Source organism: Papaver somniferum, unplaced genomic scaffold, assembly GCF_003573695.1.
Source record: "Papaver somniferum cultivar HN1 unplaced genomic scaffold, ASM357369v1 unplaced-scaffold_44, whole genome shotgun sequence".
Taxonomy (NCBI): domain Eukaryota; kingdom Viridiplantae; phylum Streptophyta; class Magnoliopsida; order Ranunculales; family Papaveraceae; genus Papaver; species Papaver somniferum.
Genome location: NW_020646971.1, coordinates 3,914 through 10,006, shown reverse-complemented (window position 1 = coordinate 10,006; position 6,093 = coordinate 3,914). Strand labels below are relative to the sequence as shown.

At 38.3% G+C, this 6,093-nt stretch overlaps 1 pseudogene; it reads right to left on the bottom strand.

The window, feature by feature from the left end:
• Nucleotides 1–595: 595 nt before the first annotated feature.
• LOC113342582 lies at nt 596–5,003 on the bottom strand (annotated as a pseudogene).
• Between the last annotated feature and the right edge of the window lie 1,090 nt (nt 5,004–6,093).

Sequence of the window (6,093 nt, the reverse complement as noted above, 5' to 3'; positions counted from 1 at the left end):
GTTGGCTAGCAAAACTAGAACACCGCTAAACATACCGTGGACGAGTAATATGATAGCATTCAACCTCTAGTTTTCTCCTTGTGTAATACTTAAGAGGATTAATTGATGTTTACATGGAATACTAAAGCAAAGTGACAAATTAGGCAAGCCCTCATAATCTGCAAGGGAAACAGGGGAAGGGAGATGTGGTTCGAGCGCAATCCATGGAGAAAAGCCTATTGATAACGATAAGCTGTCGGTCTACGAAGTAATGTGGAGTCATATCGTGTGATGTTATCGTCGTTATATTATTTGATTGTTGACCTAATCATGTTTGTGGTTTGATATAATGTTATCACACAACTGAAGCAATCAATTCTAGTTGGTCCAAAAGAAATCCAGCTTTGTGGTCCTATTTTAGACGTGGGTTTGATGATGTCAGACACCGACACCGACGACAGTGTCTTTGAATGAGACATGAAAACTATAGCTTTCAACTGCGAAGCTTCGGCCACGAATGAACCCCCACCGACTTCCCTGCATTACTAACAAAAGAACTGTAACACGAACACCGCCTAATTAAGTTCAAGATTAGAACTGTAACATGAACACCGCCTAATTAAGTTCGAGATTAAGATTTCATCAAAATTAGGACAGAAATACTAATCACTGACGAGAAAAATCAACAATGCTGAGAGCACACAAACTAAAAATAATTTTACATCAAAACTGGTCCAAGATCAAATATGCATTTCCATGGGAAACTATCATAACCGCCCCTTCGACTACGCAGAAAAAAAAAGAAGATAAAAAGGTGAAAATTGAACAACATATTCTGACTAGGGTACCTACAGAAAGGCCATGCGATAATGGAAAGCGTTCATGAGTCTTTCGAAGCAGTTGCAGTGACTTGCTTACTTCTGCGCTGGTGAACATCCCAGTTGTACACCCGAGCGATAGTGACCTGGTATGGCAGCAATTGATGGTTAGTGAAAAATTCAAATAAAATAGGAAAAAAAAAGCTGGAAGTTAAAGATGTACCTGTGTTATCGTCACTTGGTCCCTCAAGAATTGTAGATCAGCAATAAGGACTTCTAAGCTTGCCTTAGCATTATCAAGATTCTTTTGCAGAAGAGCACTGGCCTGCCAAAAATTACCCTACGAGTTAATATTCATTGATTTCCGTTGGTACCAAATTAACTGTTACTTGAGACCAGAAACATTTTACATTTCGCTACAAATTTTACTACAGTTCATTACATTCCACGCCTTCAGCTCAGTAACCATTGCCTAAACAAATCACTTATAGTCCCTTGTTTTCCTGAATAAGATGAAGAGAGTAGAGATTATCTAGTTGAAGAGCTGAGCAATGTGAGTTATCCTTCTATTCCACGCAACACTGATTTCGTTGCACGGAATATGAATACCTAATCAACTCTTTGACAAATTATACACGATTCACGGATGATGGTTAACTACCACAAGGCACTAACAATTATTTTAAGACGAACCAAAGGCAACTTCTGGTGGGAATGTTTCCTTTGAGGACATGCTAACATTAATGATTCTAAGGGTCCAGAAGAGTGGTGATATTTAGTCAAAAAGAACGATTCATTTTTTATCCTGTATGCTAGTACTGACGTACTACTAGAAGAAGAAAAGAAGCACTATTATTAATGGATTATTAATATGCAAATTCTCAATAAACGGACCTCTTCACTTGTGTATTCCAGCATGACATTTGCCCCCAGCCACAGATACAGAGTCTGACTCCTCAATGCGGGCCCGTGAATATATGCCTTCTGAAACTTCAAAATCGGCTAATAGTTCCTGAAACCAGATAAAATGAGGAAAACAATTTATGAGCCAACAATGCAGAGTCAAACGCAAAATGAGGAAAACAGTTTACGGCATACTAACCCGAATGAACTATGAACAGTAAGTAAGACTTATCAGAGTCCAACACAAAATGGAGCAAGACAGAACATTCAGTTCTGAAGAAGCAGATGGTGGTGGGCCTAGTGGCTCCGCGTGATTAAACCAAGGAAGCACTCATACCAATAAACTCAAGTTCATGAAGAATTCAAATTCAAATAAAAACAAGATTTCTTTATATCGATCATCCAGTAAAAGGACATGGGTCCTATGGTAATCCAGTTAGGAAGTTCAGAAAAGAAGGCAGCATTAATAACTGCCTTTTAGCTAACAGATGCCCAAGAGTGGTCCAGAGAATCAAACAATAACTGACACAGCTGCAAAGAATTTGACTTTTGAGGAAATGCTCTGAGCTGCCAGCATGTGGTGGGTGCTCACAAATGAAAGTTCAAAAGTCAAAGAACCAGCTTAGACGGTGCAAAAAATAAATGATTCATCATCATCATATCTCCGTAGTTTTTCGTCAGAAACACATTTTGGGAAACTGACGATGAATGAGCTGGATGAGCCAGGACTTAAACAAGATACAGTTATGAGCCCACACCTCACGCTTAAAACGTAAAGGAGTTGGTTCAAGAACTCACAATTTGGGATGGTAGAGAAGGTAACAAAAAGCAGGAAATAAAAGAAGAGACCAGGACGATCGGACTTGTTTTGACCGGGACTCAAAATCCCCTGCTTGATCAAAATAAAGGCTGGATGAGCCTGCGCTCAAGCATCTACAATCAGACTTGTTTTGTTATCTCTAATCTGAATGAGCATAAAATGTAGACTAAGAAATGAATGATAACCAGAATCACCTCGACATAAAAAAAAAATTATTATATGCTGATGCCCAGTGTTACTGAATCTCTACTGACATAGAGATACAAAATAAAAAAATTAGCTGAAATTATGACAACTAAGTCGACATTAGGAAGTCAAACATTCATCCAGCATAGCTAAGGTGTGGTTGAATTTCTGTACATGTATTTGTGAACAATGTTTGTGTCTAGGCAACATGCACATAAAGAGTCATGAATCAAGAAGATGTACATTATTAAAACATTGTGTCAAAAGTATGCACAGAAATATGAATAACGAACCTCACCAGTACCCTTCTTAGCTTGTAAAGTAGCAACTATATCCAAACACTTCTCAATGTCGGGAATTTTCGCCTGGTTATAAAAAAAAATGATCAGTTGCACACACAAACCAGTTTACTTCATAGAAACAGCAAGAAGCAGTGAAACTTAAATTTTTCTCTAGCAGCGGCGGAGCCAGAAAATCTACCATGGGGAGGCAAAGTTTGTTCAAGGTAGGAAAAAAAGGCAGAAAAAGGCTTTGACTGGGCAAAAATAACCTTGGCATAGGCAAAAATGGGCTTGGCAGCCAGCCCAGCAAGGAAGGCAACTGCCTATCCTTGCCATGGGCTGGCTCCGCCACTGTTCTCTAGTTAAGGTGCCGAGACAAAACACACATCAAAATTAGTGTAAGACAAGCAGATTTTTATTGTGTTTTTAAGTCAGATAAAATGACGGTTAACTGTGGCATACTTTACACATTTTAATCATCCATTCAGCTTTCTTTGAGAATTAAAAGTGTTTATACATATTCTGCACCAATTCAGTAGTTGCCTTGTGAGCTGCATATACTAAAATCTAGCCAATATGAGATCTGAGAAAACCGAAAGTAAGTTAAGCACCTGAAGTTCCCGCTGCTGAGCAAGAAGTTTCATCTCAACCACCTTGTACTGCTGAAGCCTGCAGAACATTAGTACAAATAAACAAGTAAAAAAGCTGGCCGACACAGCATAAACATAAATCTTAATATCCATATGATGGAAATCATGCTCCCTCAAAACTAACACTTTTATGGTGAGTAACAAGTAACAACTCTCCTATTAGTAGCAAAAATAACCCGAGTAGCTACAACACCTTGTTTTTCATATTTTTCCTGTGTTGGAATGTATTGTCAGTGGTACTTGTACTTGTAGCTAAAGTTCTGCTAGCTAACTCATGTGTGTTTTTATGTAGTACACTACAGCGAATCTTCGTACCTATGCCATTGTTACTTTTCACGATTCAGTGCACCTTACCAGTATAGACACCATTGTTGCATTGAAAAACAATTCACAATTCAATAAGCCTTACAAAACTACCCTTATGAGGCAAATGGAAACATGAATTGTATATCGACGCTAAATCCGGGATACAGATATATCTTTCACTAGAAAATGAGTTGTAGTCTGTAGGCTTGTACGCTACCCTTATCCAATCCAGCTTATATTTCCCATATCGTTTATCAAATCGCTGAAAGATCCAGCAGTGCTCCCCGTTATAATTATACAGGTAGCGAAGTTCCAATCAAAACCTAGAATCTAAATCCATCTACAATGAAGCTAAATAAGTAGGGGAATGGACCTAATGATAGGGTTAGACAAAAAGCAGTACATACACATAAATCATTACATCCATATACCGAAAGACTACAAACAGACTTCACTGATCTCAACTAGTATCACTTAAATCTAGGTCTACAAGTGATCTACAGTGTAATCTACAAGACAATGCGAGCTGCAAAATTCAGCAATTAATGAAATTACTTACAGCGAAATTAGATATCTAAAAGGTCAATATCCAATGAAGAAATTAATTAATTCATTCTGAATATGAGCTCGATACAGTACAGTAATTGGTTTTCTATCAATCAAATGTTCTATAAATCTCTAAAATCAGCCACAGAATCATGTTCTAATACACTATAACTTAATATAAACAAAACCCATTTTCGAAAACCTCAACAGAACCCTAAATTACAATCAATTTTGGATCTAATCCATAAGAAAATAAATACCTAAATCAAGACAGAAAAAGAGAATGAGAAAAAGATCAAACCTCTCTTGAAGAAATGCCAAGGAAGAAGTGACATCAAGACCTGATTGTGTTAGATAAGTTTGAACATCAGATACAAATGATGCTCCGGGTATACCTCTTCTTTCAGATACCTCTGATGATGACGACGAAGACGAAGCCATTGATGAGAGCAAGTGAGAGACAAAAGTAAGGTCTGAGCTAGCTATATTTGGGGGTAAGAGCATCCACAGTGGGCGAGGAGGACTAAAAATTTGGGTTGATTTTCTAACGCAGCGGGACGGAGTAAAGATCAAAACCCAGCCCACGATCAAAACCCAGACCATATTTAGTCGCGACCAAATCCCAAATCCTAATATAGTCGGGCGTAAATTTAAAATCCGTTTGTTGTCAGGCGTAAATTTAAATTGCGTTTGTTAACGGGCGTAAACCAAATTTACGTATGTTGGTGGGGCGGAATTTAAATTTACGTTTGTTGCGGGCGTAACATAAATTTACGCCTGATGAGACGGACAGCAGCATTCCGCGCGTTGCCAGGCGGACACCAAAATTCCGCCTCTCTGGGGCGGACACCAAAATTCCGCTCAAACGGACTTTTTTTATCAGGGTTCTGATGAAAAAAAAGTACTACATGACTAGTTTGATTATGAAAAAAAAGCTTTTAGTCCCAAATAATAATAAACTCGTCATTTATTATTATTTCTCCTCGAGTCTCATCAATTCGCTTGTCTTCTACTCTCCTACACTCCTTCCATAGAGAGAGAAACAAAGAAAAAAAAGGATCCGATCTCAATTCATGTCGATTCAATAACACTACCTACTTAGGTTTTTTAATGGTGAATCAAAAATCCCTAAATTAGTCTTTCTTCACAACACAAACTCTTTCTGTCTCTTCTTCTGTATATATTCGGAACCATAGAAAAGAAATAGATATATAGATGGATTAATTGAATGATTGATTGAAGAGAGAAGAAATAGACTGAGGTGGAGGAAGAAAAACAATGTATGAATGGCTCAGTACAGACAAACATGCTCATCAGCAGCATCAGAACCTCATGTCTCACTTGGTATTAGGTTTCCACACAAGCAGAATGTACGAAGTCATAGAAGATCAGGTCGTGGTGGTTCTGATAAGAACAATAACAGTCGCAAGATCTCATTAACTTTGTAGGAATTTTGGTGTCCACAAAACCTAATGGGCGGAAATTTTGGATACGCCCGTCTCAGGCGTAAAAATATTTTACGCATGACAAATTCATCACGCGGACAGCAGATGTCCGTCCGTACAATTCATCACGCGGACACCAGATGTTCGCCCGTCTGATCT